This window comes from Ambystoma mexicanum, chromosome 7p, assembly GCF_040938575.1.
Source record: "Ambystoma mexicanum isolate Mex_15411 chromosome 7p, UKY_AmexF1_1, whole genome shotgun sequence".
NCBI classification, from domain to species: domain Eukaryota; kingdom Metazoa; phylum Chordata; class Amphibia; order Caudata; family Ambystomatidae; genus Ambystoma; species Ambystoma mexicanum.
The window spans coordinates 699,853,284-699,869,574 of NC_090939.1; the positions used below are offsets into that span (position 1 = coordinate 699,853,284).

General features: G+C 42.9%; 1 protein-coding gene across 3 annotated transcripts in view; it reads right to left on the reverse strand.

The window, feature by feature from the left end:
- Positions 1-16,291, reverse strand: part of HTR1F (5-hydroxytryptamine receptor 1F) — a 3,723,175-nt gene that overhangs the window by 3,333,972 nt on the left and 372,912 nt on the right. For 2 of the 3 annotated variants that reach the window (XM_069636779.1, XM_069636781.1), the window contains exon 2: positions 3,666-3,705. The exons of the other annotated variant lie outside the window; for it this stretch is intronic. The gene's annotated coding sequence lies outside the window, so the exon portion shown is untranslated. The remainder of the gene's footprint in view (positions 1-3,665; positions 3,706-16,291) is intronic. 3 annotated transcript variants of the gene reach the window in all.

Below are 16,291 nucleotides of genomic sequence, written 5' to 3' on the forward strand. Positions count from 1 at the left end.
AATCAGTCTGGACAACAGAATCTACTGAATCAAATGCTGCTGGAAACATCAAGCATAATCAGCAGCGTAATGACACTTTCATCTGTATATTTAAAAATATTTTCCCAAACAGTCACCACGGAGGGTCCAAGGGATGGACGGAAGGAAAAGCCTCATCTACATCAATACAGCATCTTAACTAAATGTATGAGTTATAACCCTTTCCATGTTTATGATATGAGATATGTCATTTATAACATCCCTTTACGCAGGTGTATCTAGCGATAAGACAAGGGAGGGGAAGACAGAGGGAGGACAAAAGAAATGATCTTACTAGGCCATGTGTTATTCAGACTGTGCAAGTGCAATACGCAAAGTGAAAGGGGGAGCAAGAGGGGAAATGCAAGGGGGAGGGCAGGGGGAATTGCAATTAGTCCAGTATTGCTTAGAGTAAGTGCAGCCAGCCAGCATGGCTCTGTTTAAGTGCAAGGAGGGAGTGGACTGTAGGGTTCAAGATACAAGCCCCTAAGTGTGTGGTAGGCCCGGAGGCAGTGCAGGGGCTACTGGTCGTGGAGGAGCCTGGTACCCAGTGATACTCTGATGGTAGCCAGACAACCAGTCAGCACAGCAGACAGGTAGGTCAGCAGGGGAGAGAGAGAGAGAGTAAGCAGAAGCAAAAGGTAAGGTCTTGGGCTGCTTCCGGAGTTTGAGGTGGTCCAGCTCAAGTTTGAGAAGGGCAGAGAGGCCTTTCCAGAGAGAGGCACCCGCAGAGGAGAGAGACCAACCACCACTTTCTGCCAGTTTTGAAAGGAAACTCTAAACTGACCTAAGTTTCAATGAGCATTTGGCTGAAAATGGGTATTGATTTCCCCTGCACTGCATGATTGAGATGGGTGCATAGATGGGAGAACTACCTTAAGGTCAAGTATGATTAAGCAATAAATGTTGAAACAATGGCTGGGTGGGCGGCAGGTGGCTCTGTGGCTATCTGGATGGATCGATGAATAGATGGATGGATGGATGAATCGATGGATGAATGGATGGATGGACAGATGGATGGATGGATGGATGGATGGATGGATGGATGGATGGATGGATGGATGGATTCATGAATGGAAGGTGTATAGTTGCCAAATAGATGGGTGGATGTGTTACTGTAGCATTTGAATGTCAGTGAAGATTAGATACATTTTACATCAATCAAAATACAGAGGGAAGCCAATTACCAGAAAGTAATAGTTGCGAAATGTCAACGGTAAGTGTCACTCATTCTGTAATTATAACTCCATGCATTTATTCCTTTTGATTCTCAGAGATGATGTGTGGGCAGGAAGGAGGAGTGACATGCACATATAAGTATCAGGTGACTCCCTGTCACTTCCATATGCATTGACCAACTAGACCCAGGTAGCTTGCGAGCTGGATTCACCATCCCACCAGGTGGTAGGGAGCATATTTGAGGAAATCAGTCATACAATACATGGCATTTTGGACATTTCCCTTCCTGTTTCAGGGGATCACAATGTTTAAAAAAAGAAAGGCCTGGGCTATAAAAGAGAATTTGCATCAATGTCTACGAAATGCTTGCATGGTTTTGTGCTTTGCCCTCTGCCCTGGGTGTGGCCAGGGATAGCGGAGACCATGTTTATGAGAATTGGACGCAGGGACTGGTGTGGTGAAGAGCAAATGCATTAGTGAATCAGACGTGCACTATTTGCTAGTTCTGGCACTACTGTGACAAGCCCACTGTCCCTGAAATTCCGAGTGAGTAGGCAGATTTATGTTCGTGACTTACCCACTTGCAGAATGCAGGATTTTGCACTGACTTTCAAGCTTGCTTCACACATGCAAGTCAAGAAAAGGTTTTCGGAAACTGACCAAGAAACTTAGTGACATTGCTTATCAGATAACATGACCATATCTCTATTGATTCCAACATAAAAAAAGTCCTAAGCTAAAGCTCTGCAGAACTGTTCCTTAATGTTTCCCTTTTTCGACACAGCTGATTCGCCAACATTTTCTTAATGAGCCCTAATTCAAAGGCTCATCAAAGATATGAAAACAAATGTGCATACTGAGTGGTCCTAAGTAGATCAGAGTGGAGGAACACCATGCAAACTGTATACTCTGTGAGTACCCTGCTCGTAGATGGCTGTTTGGAGTGGCCTGGCTAGCGGCAGCTTTCACTGGGGAGGAAGGATAGCTCAAGGGCAACGTGTTTGTCTTGGAAGCAAGGTAATGCAGCGCAACACAGGATTGAATCCAGATCCCACACTTAGAAACCCCTCCTGGTATTAAGTGTGTTATGAATGAACAATTATAAATCACATCAATCTCAAGGTGCACCCTTAGCATGCACAAACAACGTCACTACAATACCAAAATCCAGTGCAAGGTTCTAAAACCAAGCTACATTCTTATGGATGTTAGGGCGCGTTGGCATTAAGCATTCAGGGTACTGGGAAACAATAGGATCAAGTTCTTGAGTGAACATGTTCACTGAAGAGGTGTTATAGATCAAGAAGAGAAAGTATTTGAGAATGATACAAATCTACCACAGAGTTTAAAGAGGAGTAGGCATTTAAGGGAGTGACCATTTGGGAAAGACCATGTATGATGAGGTAAGGGCAAATAGCATGGAAGTGGTGATGGTTCCGTATTCACAGCTTGGTGCCTGCCCCTTTTTGCTAATGTGGAAAGCTGTAATATGGGAAACAAATACAACATTAGCAGACCAATCCACATGCTCAAGCATATGGGCACTGCCATCAGATCCATTGGTATTTCCTTTCACACGAGTGCACATTGTGTTGTAGTTTGAAGCTGGACTCAGAGAATACAAATAAGGCCACGCCGGATCACCGAAATGAATGTTATAATAATCCACAAAAAATGGGAGGGGGATTTCGGTATAGAAGAGATAACGAAGTCCATAAATACTTTATACATGCTTTTTTCCCCATATAAAGGATACATGTTTTTATATAAATTGCCAAGGAAGGGCAATCGTGATAAACATTGCATCACGTCACTTGCACCACCCAATGAATAATGAACAAATTAAACTATAAGTACCAGAATGCAGAGTACAGAATACCCCATTCAGAGCTGACATAGTTGCATCACGTTCTGCTCTGCGGCAATTGTCATCTTTAGTGTCTCACTAAACAAATCAAGCACATAAAGACATTGACCTGCTGAAGGAACCGTTTTTGATCTACATCTTGACCTTCAATTGCTCCATGCAGCTCAAGTTGTCTGACGTCAAACGTGAGCAGTCTCAAGTCAGCAGTCCATCCTGCCCAGCCTTTCTTTGTTCTGGTACCTACAATATAGTTCTACACTTTTAGTGGAACCTGCATACAGTAAGGATGCCAGAAGGCATATGAACAAGGCATGGACATCCTCTGAGGGAATGTATATGTCTGCTTCACAGCTAGCATACAGATAAAAAGAAAGGGGTGGCAAATGAGCAGTGGTGCGGATATTTTTAGGCCCTGTGCATTTGATGGCTTATGGGCACAAACGTATATAAAACTCAAACTTACAAGTGTTAGAATGCCATCTCGGGGTGAATGGAAATGTCATGGGATGGCTTATCAATACTTAACGCTTTGTTGAATGGCAGTCCCTTTTTTGTAGATATTTAAGACAGTACAATATCAAGGGTGATGCAATCCACCTACCTGTTCTTCAGGCCCCCATCACTTGTAGTCAGCATTATGACTGCAATTATAAAAGTTCCTATTTAGTAAGAGAACAAAATGGCAGAAACCAATAAAAGCAGATCTGTGAGAAGATTTCAAATCCGACACCGGAGCTCTGTTTCGGCATATTTTTGACAAATTAGACAAAATGATAGAGTGATGTTAGATCAAATAAGTAGACAGCAGTTTCTCACCACAAACAGGTTTACTGGCCTTCAAGACAAAGCCTGGGGCTTTGATAGTAAGTTGTTTTTTGAAACTCCCAGGGACTATAAACAGCATAGATGGCTGAAAGACAATGCAAAACGTGTGACTCTTTGGGAAGACAGGAAAGCCTTAACATGCTGGCAAAAGTTAATTTAAAAAAAATTGAAACATGTGCTTCATATCTAGAGTGTTCACCATCTTGGAAGTTTAGAAACACAATAATGCGATTTCGCTTTAATTTGCTGCCAACTCGAGTCAAAATAGCATGTGTAGATATTGTGACAAAGATCTAGAGTCCGGAAAACATGTGATAATTAGTTGTGAGGTGCTGATGTCACCCCCTCTGACCTGCTTTGAATTTGTTGTAAAAGATTTAGCTCCCGATTCATGGAATTGTTTGCGCGTAAAATCGGGAACTTGTACGTCAAACTGGGTGCGAAAAACTGCTCATCGATTCATGGAACCGACTGTGCAGGACTACTCCCGGACTTGCGTGGAGTTTGCGCAGGCTCTGCATGGTTCTGAGTTTCTTGTGTGAGACTCCACGCAGGGGGTGGGCGTGGCCTGAGTAGGGGCCAGAAATGAGGGCGGAACATGCAAAATGGGGAAGAAAAAACTAGAAAGTGGGCATAACGAGGGACAGACTGCAAGCTGTCCATAGCATGCCCACAAATGTGCACAACAGAGATTATTCATGCATGTGACTGGGCAACCTCTCATCTGCGAAAAGCCTCAAAATCGCTGCCAGCCGGAAGCAGATGTATGGACTTGCCAGGAGTAATAGCAGCTCTGGAGGTGAGTTTACATGTCGGATTTAGTGGTGCGTGCACGCAGACAGGGTTACAATCCCACTTAGGGATGTGCATATGCAGCATAGTAGTGTGCAGTGATGGGGGTTCACACATAGTTTTACCGGGTATATATATATGCTTTCCTTGAAACTATAGGCATGTCCTCTGGGTGCCGGTTACAGTTACGGGGACTCTGTGCAGGGTCCCTGAGATGCAGGCCTGCTTGATGGGGTCCCCATGCACTGTTTGAAGGGTGTGTGTATTCACACCCAAGGGTGCAGGAAAAGGTAGCTGTTCCAGCTGTTTTTGCTTTGCGTGGGGGTGTGTTACAATACAAACATACATTCATTTGCATATAGATGAAATTGATATGGCTCAACCATCTAAGTTATACTGCTTCACCACATTGCTGTTTGTGAACCTCACCAAATTGTAAATACACCGAAAGCATCTCTGTCCAGGATATAACATTGGCAGTAGTTTATAATCCAATAAACTGACAGGGCCACTCTTTGTTTACTCGTATTGGCCTGCAAAGCATGAAACGCCATGTCAGCCTTTCAAAGTTTCAAACCTGTGAGTTAGTGATTATACACAGCCACACAACCCACTGAAATATATTTCATCAATACCCTCCATGTATGCTGAGGCATATCCTTGCATCCTTGGTAACTTGAGGGATAGCCCCAAAATCGGACAGGACAATAGGGCATATACAAATATTTAGAACAGGGGGGTGGTCCTGACCTCAAACATTTAAGCTACAGTTATTTACTATAGACACAATTTGCATACATCTCCAAATCCAGTACTGCTCACTTAACAGATTATGCATTTTGGGAGGAAAAACATACAAATCCAAATTCTGAAAGGGCTCAAATCTGCTCAAATCTGGTACGCTTATAAAATACAAAAATTTGCATTTATTTCTCTCCCCCTATTCAAATACTCTAATCTTTGTTGCATAAAAAAACAGAGTATATTGATGATTAAGTTGTAAATGTTTTTGTCTACTATTCCTTTGAGAACTTATGAGACAGTGGGGACGCTATGTTGTAACCTTAAGTAATAAAGGTAAAGAAACTGGTTTTCCAGCCCTTTCAGAATTTGGATTTGTATGTTTTTCCTCCCAAAATGCATAATCTGTTAAGTGAGCAGTACTGGATTTGGAGATGTATGCAAATTGTGTCTATAGTAAATAACTGTAGCTTAAATGTTTGAGGTCAGGACCACCCCCCTGTTCTAAATATCCTTGCATCCTGGCAATGTAATGTGGGGAATGACATGGCTGCATGTTTGATCCACATGCTTTCCTGGAAAACCTTGTTTTAATTTTGCAGATGCACATTTTCAGTTCTGCCCTTTGCCCTTTCAGAATGAATCATTCATATGTTGCCTAATATCTTTTTAAAAACGTTTTAAGTACAAGTTTAGTTTTTGAAAGACAACTAAGTAGAACGTTTTTTTTTGTTTTTATCTTGATGAAAGACTAAAAGTGACTTAGGAGCAGATGTCTGCCTAAATTGCTCATTGAACAAGGAGATCTGGATTCAAGTCCTGGCTTCCCCATTCGAAAAAGCGTAGGTGATACAGGGTAGATCACTTTACATCTTAAGTGCTGAGGACGAGTATGTCCATACTATTTGCATAGACATGCATAATAGCCCAGCAGTTAAGGGGTTATGCCTTATTTCTGTTGCTGACAAAGTTGGTATTAGCTAGAAGTGATTCGTTCAAATGCACACAGAGCCTCCCTCCAGCATCGTGCATGACAATATCATATTCTCAATTTATGGGTGGCATTCCACAGGTTGAATTGTCTCTTATCTTGTCGACAGCAATTGTGAGCCATGGTTCTAATCTCACAGAATAAGTGAAATATGTAATAGGATAGGCGAGCGAGCGGGGCCTGTACAATGCCATGCCGAAGTCATGAGAGGATGTGACTATCAGTGGCGGCTGGTGAGTTTTAAAGCTGGGGGGGGCAGTAAGTTCCCAGTGTGAATTTGGGAGCGCACACGCGCAGCGCGCAAGCCCACACCACCCAAGGGGGATGTGGGGGGTTCTCCCCCCGCGAACATTTATTAAAAATGGCCTCCAACATGTGCTATTTACTGTCCAAAACACACCAAAATATGACATAAAAAGCATTAGGTTATACATACTAATGGTGCTACATTATTCTTATGTGTGCAAGTGTGGTAGTGTATTTTACAGCAGCTTGTTTTGAGAATAGCTGGTACTATGATGTATGCATAAAGAAATTAATCATTACATAGTCAGTAATGATGCAAAAATATCATTTTGTCATGCTTTTATTGGCATTCATATGCGTTCATCCTCTTACTAAGGTGGGATTTTAGGCCTTTTCTGAAAGGGGGGAACTAAGCTAAAATATTACTTTTTAACGGCTTAAGCGTGACCAACAAACTCAAGGTCAGTGGTGGTCAGAATGTTCAGTTGCGGTGCATGAAGATTAAAGTCTGATTCATGAGATCCAGGTGGTAGTGGTAGGCTGGTGAAGATAGGGTCAGAGTACTTGCATTGAGATAATGATCGCCATCTTCTGCAAGGGATGAAGATGGCGATTCGACACGCAAGACGCTTTTCTAGCAACCAGACAGACTGGATGGTGTGTGAGGTGGTGGTATATGGGAGTGATTGATGCAATCAAAAGCCTGAATCACCTGCAGGGACATTGGAGGTGAGTGCTGGCTGGCAAAGAAGTGGATAGTTTAGGGTTGCCTCATGCAGAGGAAATGACCTGGGTTTCCATCACCCTCAAGTACCCATCACACAATGGTTGAGGACTAGAATGGCTGACGGTCTCCTGGGTGCAGGGTTTACTGCGGGAGATGATGGTTCCGGGTCATGTGTTCAGTGTTGGGCCAATATCACATGCTAAGACTGCGGGGGCGAGGATGAGCCAGCGCAGGGTCAGACTGGTTGCATAAAATTTTCTATAGAACCAATGAAAAAGTGGCCCACAGTTGCAAATGGCAATTCATTCATTTTGTGACAGACTGAATAGTACACAAGGGGAGTTTTTTAATAAAATGTGATACAAATTGTACATTTTAAAGATATGTATTCCGCAACACTGGCCAAAACAACTAGTCGCATAGCGAAGTAACTAGTCATCAAACTGGCCCACAGCATCATTTTGCGTTCCAATCCGAGCCTAGCCAGCGGTACTTTCCTAATGCAAGTGGGAATACATCACTGGGAATAATCATTTGATTGATTGTTCTGCAAACTTATCTGCACACACGTTGCCATTAAATGCGCTAATGAAAAATACAGAGCTTTGTGTGGCAGACCATTACTTAAAAAGAGAACATTACACACACACGGTTTGCAGCACTATCTTATTAAATGCAAGACACATGCACAAACACAAAATGTAAACATGATAATACATATAACGACAATATAGAACAAGACAAGAGGAATTCCTTTTAGTGGCTACAAAATCAAACCATTATTATGAGGTACATTCGTTCAGCTAGCAAAACAATCTTTTTAAAAGCAATGCGTATAAAACGTACTGACTGGTTTTAGGGGATTGCTAGTTGTGCAGCAGAACATTAAATTTCGAGTGCGTCATCGTCATGTATGTTTGTTTGAATTATTCTGCCACTTGAAACACTGTTTGGCCTGCACCTGAACCTTGAAGGAGTGTTTGATGCGTTGTCTCCCGGCTCGAGACAAGACTCTGACGAGACTGGAACTTTCAAAAGCACTGCAAGTGTGTGATTTCGCCTAACTCCAAGCTTGCAGAAATGCTCCCAGATGAATGCAGAGAGAGCACACATGGCTTGCACATCTCGCAGCCTCCTTCTTTCGTTTCTTGGAAACGGCCAGGCAGATGGAGAAAGAGAAAAGTGTATGTTTCATTTTAGCACATTAAGTGGCTTAGGCTGGAACGACAGGCCCCAGAGACAGCACGATGGACGGACAGGGACTCGCGGCACAAAGAGAAGCGTGCGTCCCTCCCTTGACAGTCATTCCGGAGGCCAGCATCAATCGCAAATACCATTAGAACGGTTTATTACTTTACATGTACTTCGAGTTTTGTGCACGAACGTTAAACGTTATCATAACATTCGTATAACCTCAAAGCTGGTGTGCGAGAGCGGGGATCACCCTCCTCTCTCCAGTGCAAGGCCCTCTGCAGCTCGCTTTCCAATCATCAGAGACATTATCCCCAAGGAATGAAATAGTGAGGCATGCTTACCTGCACAACTACACCGTGCAAGGTCCACTACTGGAAACGCGCTTTTTCCGACCCACACTGGAACATTAACGACACGTTCAAGTGAGAGAAAGTGGCACACGATCATCTGACCTCGCCCACAATACTGAATGTCATTGGCTGAAAAACAGCCAATGACATTCTTCAGTAAAACTTGCTAGCCAGTAGCTTACACCTCACAGTAAGTTCAGATCCTCCTGGTGCGCTGTTTGCGTGCAGATCAGTACTGGCGGGGCCACCTCTCTAGCGCCCCCCAGCCTCCTGCATTGTGAATGCTTATGTAGAGTGTGTGGAGCTACGAGCTCCACGCACTCTACAATAGAGAAAAGCTCCATAAAACGGGATGCGCCCCTGTGTTAGGGTGGAAGGCCCAACAGGCCACATTGAAGACTGAACATTGCAGAGAGACATATTAATTAATTATTTATAATTAATCTGCCACTGTGCAACATCGATTTGCTGCCACGCTGCGCTGTGTGCACAATGTTCTCTGCACACTCTGTGGGTGGGGGCACTGGCGAGGGGAGGCGGCGCCCCCCCGCCCTATACAAGCGGCCACCACTGTTCTTTATATGAAATCCATTCTGCAGACATGGGGCGTGGCATTGGATGATATAAAGGAACAGAAACCATAGTACAATGTATGTATTGATCCATTTAAATGTGTTTGTTAAAGTGTAATTTCTCACTCACCATACTCTCTATTTTAGTTCAGTGGCCAACATAGTTTCTTGGTACAATCTCAGAACCACACCCCAATGTCACCGACTATCAGCCACATGCATATCATAGCATACAACGTCATGTAGCAAAAGAGACAAAGACACTAGGGACTGCCAGTTTATTCAGGAGATTATGAACCATATATTATATCACACTACAGGCCTGGTCACATTACTCACTGAGTACTGTTTCCAGGGCATTCCCTGACATTTTTCAATACACAAATCATGCCAACCACAAGGTGGATATTTAAGTGTATGATGATCTCAACATGTTTAATAATATGAACTGGCGCACAACAATACTGTCATTTTATGTTGCTAGATAACGTTTTATGGATGTTCCCATGTAGGATTGAACATGTTTATCTAGGTGTGATACTTGCCATCCATATTCCCACTCCCTTTAAAATAACCCCGTGAAATCTGCTTTAGGAAAGTAAGTAACACAAATTCACCTAAATGAACATGAAAGACCCTAACAAACAACACAAATTGTCTGCGCTGCGCTGCCATACTCTGGAACAACCCCCCCATCCTGCAGACACACCTGCAGAAAGAGCCAGTCATCAACATCTTCAGAAAGAAACTCAAAACCCATCTTTTTAACTAATGTCCCCCTTCTGCCTATTCCCTCGATGCCCCTTTCAACTGTATCTGTTCTATTGTAACTAGCGCCTAGATGCCCACGGGCATTGTGTGCTTGTAAATCGGTTTAAATACATAAATAAATAAATGGGATTACTCAAAATAGTAGACCAGTATCTAGGTTGGGCTCAAAGGGAAGAGGCAGGTGCATCTAGAATGGTGGTGTTAAACAAATTCCCAGAGTTATCACGTTTAGTCCTGCTGAAACACAGGGGTTGTTTCTGTCAGAGTACAACTCTACTTTCCCTAATCAAGCAGAGGGGATTTTGGTCCTGATTCATGAAACTTTTAGCACTGGTGCAAAGCCACTTTGCACTGCCAACAAACACCCTGATTCACAGAGCAGTGCAAAGTGTTTTTTTGCAGTGCAAAGTCACTTTGTATTGCACAAGTACTCTTTGCACTGCACCCAATGGGCCTAAATCACAGTGCAAAGAGTACTTTTACTGTGCTAAACGTTCCATGAATCAAGCCCTTTGTCTTTCTTAATGAAATGATGTCACATGCAGATGCCGGAGAAGCTTGAGACAATAGACGCCACCATTGGTTGGGTCCTTTGTGAAGCGAAACCCCCATGGTGTAATATATATTTATACATAACATGTAATACATATTCATCTTAGTTTTACACTTTTGTAAATCGTACACGTGTTTTCAATCTGAATGTGTAGGTTAATATCACCATTCAGCTACTATGGTAAATCTTGTGTACTACACTGGGCCACACAGTATTGAAAGTGTCAAGGGCTTTTTTGCTGCATGTGTTCAAAAGAATATTCTTCACTACTTGTAGAGAACTCCACAAGATAATTGTAATTTGGCATTTAAGTAATCGTTTTCGTACTGGCTAGATTAATGGTACCCGCCTCGTGATAGAAGTGAACTCTGGTGGGGTTGGAGCATACGGTCTGAAGTTTGGAGAGACGCTCTATTAATATGAACACACAGAAGATACCTTGAAACATATCATTGTCGCATGACAATACTCTTATTTGAAACAAGTTTGGTCACTATATTTGGGGTTCAGGGTCATGTTACCATGGTTGACATTACGGCGAACATGACTTTGCACAATTCTGAGCTGCTCTTAACTGTTTCCTCCATGGGTCACTCTGTCAAGCTCTCCTGCTTATTCCCTCACATCCCATACTGCCTTTACCACTTTTTTTGGGGCACGCAGTGCCCTCCCTGATCTGCACCATTCTCTCTGTGGCACAGTGATAACTCCCTTTCTGGACTACTGAGCGGGGGCTGCATTCAAAAGGGACACACATGCTACCTTTTTTGTCCTTCTGCGTGGGGGATATTCATATGAATTCTGCCCTTGAGTGGCTTCATGAGGCCTCTCTGATAAGGTCTATTTTGTTTCATCCATCTAGCAAATGAGCCTGTCTGCTTTCATAGAAAAGCATTTCAGAAGTGAAAAGAATTCCTGCAGTAGCTCATTCATGCCAGTATGGCCAGCTCCCATGTGTAACGTATGTCATGCTGTAGAGTTCTAAGTAATATTGCAATTTAAATTCAGGTCACCAATGAGTCTTCTATGAAGCTGTGTTTCAAAAATCATAGTCACGTGTACGAATCCTCCCAGTTAGTGGCAATGCTCTAAAGCCTAAGGGCCTGATTACTGGAAATGAGCGCAGAAATCCTGCAAGGGCCACTCGCCGAGAAGAACACAGCGTGAGCCTACGCACATAATAAAAAATGTACGCCCCGCGTATTAATGGAATTACACATGCAGAACCACCACATGCGCAGGCTGCTTGCGGATGGCGCATGACATGCCCACACGCAGAGCCATATCAGCCATGCAAACAGACTTTTGTGCAACTCCTCACCAGCAATTCAATGCACCCCTAAAAACCCACCTGCAAACCCCCACAAGCAGGCCAGCACCCTGCCGGGGTGCGTGGGATTCCACGTAACTATTCACAGCAGACCCCTCAACATGCGTACAACGTATCGTAAAAGTCGACATTAGCTGTTAAACATGAGAGTGAAACTTCACAAACCGCTCCTGCACCCCGATAGGATGCATACGTCCAGTTCTAAATGTCGATCATAACCCTGACTGCGTACACGCAGCCCATAATCCTACTTGCGATCTTTCCATTGGGCTTGGATTCCATGCACAAATGCCTGTATGCCTGCCTTCGACTGGCGGATAGAATGAAGGAATTGCATGGCCTATTCCCTGCCGAGAGGTTGCACTGTGGTATGTATTGACCCACTCCGCTGTGCTATGCGGCATCACCCTGCTAGTTATGGTGAAAGAAACTGCAACAATGGTACAAAACTCTTGTGTGCGCCAAAAACCTAAACAAAATGGGTCCTGCAACACACAAAAGATGGATGCACAACCTGATGCCCATGGTGCATGTGTGGTGGAATAGAGCACACACTGCAGAAAATGTGCCAGTTGGGCTCCATGACTAGCAAACAGAGTGCAGAGGGAGAAGCAGCACTTTGCAAATGAAACTCCAAAATGTGCCTATAAATGACATTTGCTTGGTTGCTAAAAACTCCAAAATGCCTATAACACAACACTTCTCAACATTCAAAATCTTGCTTGGCACCAAAATTCAAGTAATCTAATGAAGTATTGCGAACATACAAAGTCCTAATGTGAAGAGCAAAACATTCATCTGACAAATTGGATTGTCTGTAAACTGACAGCCCCTATCAAAATCTGTGATCTAAACTGAAAAGTCTGCCGATTAGCAAACATAAAAAGGATTGTGGCTAAAAAGAATACAGCTCTCAGTTGCTTTTGATCCCACAGAGTTAAACCTAAAAAAGTAATGTATTTATGTTTGATGCAACAAGTTTGTTGTTTTCTGGATCTTTAATTAAGAATACATTAGCTTGGCTGAGTTGCAACCCTCTCAAAGTGGACAAACAGGTTTCTCCCAGGGGGAGGGATATCCTCTCAGCTGAAACTCACGGGGAGATTATGAATGTGGGTTAACCAAGACTTTTGTCTACAGAAAGAGAATGAACAATAGCAGACCCTTCAGCCCAGGAAACGGAGGTGTGAGAGGGTCATAAATTGCTCCTGGAAGGAAATTCCCAAAGGAGGGGGATGCTCCTGGACTCCCAGTAGAGACAAAGGGGTGGAGCCAAGCAACCATTTGCTGTTAAACATGAACGAGGAACCATTTTCAGAGACTCATAACTTGCGATTCAAACTGGTGAAAAATATAAGAAGGACAGAGTTGTTAATCTACTTTTTGGCTGCATATTTTAAGAAGCGGTTGAACCGTGTGACATTTTCTGGACAGGAATGGCAATGTACACACACATCCCTATGTTAAACACACACATTTGTGGAAATTTGCATAAAGTTTGGAAATTGTGTTCATAGCGAAAAGGACAAAATTCTGTAGAAAGTTGAAACAAGACTGCACAGCTGCGGGATTTTGAGGAACAGATGCTACATAAAATATGGAATCTCTGTATGTGATTTGTGTAAAGGTGACCAATGTAGAAACGTGTATTTAGTATAAAATTCGATTTTGAGACCAGTGGCTAAAGGGAGGTTTCTAAGAACTGTAAAGCAAACCATAAAATTTGACATCATCCAGCCTTGATCCAATCACTCAAATGCAAGGCGGAGATGAAGTTTTGATCCAATCCCAGCTCACAGGGGCAGGCTTAGCTAAGCCGGCCTGTACACCCTCTTTGCGATGTCATTTGAAAGGATAAATAGAGACAGCAGACAACACATAGGGACTCACTGATCCACAGACTTTCCTGATTCCGGCGAAGCACTCTGATCCAGCATTCTACATCGAGCTTTAACATCCTTCTAAATGCCTAGACTCTTGCAAGCAGTAGAGAACTATTGACTTTCTGCAAGGCTTTATCCTCAAACTTATTCTTGCAACCCAGTGAAGCACTGTGGTGTGTGGCCTTTTGAACTAGTATCCTGAAATTCTCTGGCTAGCTACCACAAGGCTTGCCTGAGTACTCGCCATCCACCTGATTGAAATATCCAAAAATAAGAAGGACAGATCCTGTGCAAATCCGGTGATGGGCATAGCTGATCCAATCCTGTGCCTGATGTGCTGTCTTTCCTAGACCAGATCCAATCCATGACCAGACCCAAGGTCCCATTTAATTACAAAGGATTGTAAGTATTAATAGGGACAACAATGACCCATAGTATATCTGCATTGTCTCATCCCAATCTCAACCCATCCTATCTGTAATTAAGAATCATAGTATTGTCAGAACCTTTCTTGCGCTGATTTTCTCCCATTTGTTTTATAAAATCATAAGTTATTGCAAAACAGCGCGGTTCTCTCGTTATAGCGAATATCGCGCAAGGAAAAGTTTGCCGCAAATTGAAATTCTGATATATTTTACATGTGTGAAATGGCTTTAATTTATTTCCCACTTCGACTTTGAGATTTCAAAAGTTTTCTTCTGACTAAGTCATTGCTTGTGATTGTTTGAAACTGTTCAAAGCGACTCCCATAGGAATTTAAAATAATTTAAGTATTTTTGACGACATTTGGTGTTTTTGCTCAGCCAATTCCAAAGACAATTGCAAAGCCATTCTGACAGTGAAAAGTCAACTCTGTTTTTCTCTTGTGTTTGAAGGGGGAAGGTGGGACTGATATTCTGTTTGCGCTATTACTGAATACCTACTCTCTCCTCACATCTACTCATTGCCTATTGGGGGGTTGAGGGGTGTTGCAGGGGGAACCTCTAACCATAGTGCCATATGTTACAAACCAAACCAAAAGTATTATTTTCTGTGCTGCATTTGTTTTTGTGCTCATTTCTGATTCCTTGTGCATTAAAGAGATTATTCAGTGTTCTGTCACCCCATTGGTGATTGTAGTTTACCTATTAAAATATATTGTGATTAAATTCTAAATACATTTAAAAAATGTGCCTTTGCAAACTAGCCTGATTCCTGGTTCAGTGTGACCTGGGGGTGGGGGGGTTCCAGGAGAAGGGTGTGATATGAGTGGTATATTGTTCAGAATATTGAACCTATAGATAAAAATAAATAAGGGTTTCAATTGCACACCACATGCTGAGCTTGACCTGGGTGTGTGCCGGATTGAAATCACTTACAGCTTGGAGGCTTGTCTGCAGGATCCTGAATTTGACATACCGGTCGTGACAGTCTAACACAGCGTGCTAGCCGACGGGTTACATACACCTTGTTGGGTTACCATACTGTGCTACACTGTACACTGTACTGTACAAGCACCCTTCAAAAGAAATACTCAAAGGAATTGGGCCTATTTGCAAAAGTAAAAGAACCCCGTGAAAGTCAGAAGAAAATTCATATTTCCGGAATGGCGACCCATGTGGAAATTAATATTGCTAGGGAACACTTCCTGCACAAATTGTTTGTCAGGGGTGAATGGCCAGAACAGGATGAACAGGTATGGCTGCAGAGAATAAAACAGCAAATCACTGAAATCAACCTTGATACCTGTCAGGGCAAGGGTCCATTACATCAAGCACTTAGTGAATTATATTTGACCTCTAAAATAAAAGAGGAGCAATGCAAAATTGCCAAAATAGGGGCCTAGCTGTACCTCCACATAGGAGTCATACAGGAAAAGTACGCAGACCATGTAGATTTCAAAAAGAGGCAAGGGGAAGCACTACAGAAAATCCAGAGCAATCTGGACTCTGCAGATAAAAGGCTCCAAGATAGCAAAGAATCTGAAACAGAGGCTAGGCAATATGCCACCAAGCTCCAACAAGATCTGGCTCTCTTACTGCAAAAGAATGCAGAGCAAGATGCCCAGGTACAGACACTGCAAGAAGAGTGTCAAGAAAGTTTGGATTCTCTACAACAGAGTCAACAAAACAGTTAGGTGACTAACAAGACCGCATAGACCAATTAAAAGGGGAAATAATACATTAATTATTAACGACCTAGAATCCCAAGCAGAGTTTGATGAGGAGCGCCAGAAAGCGGGGGCACTTAAAAAGCAGAGGAACGCCTTAGGC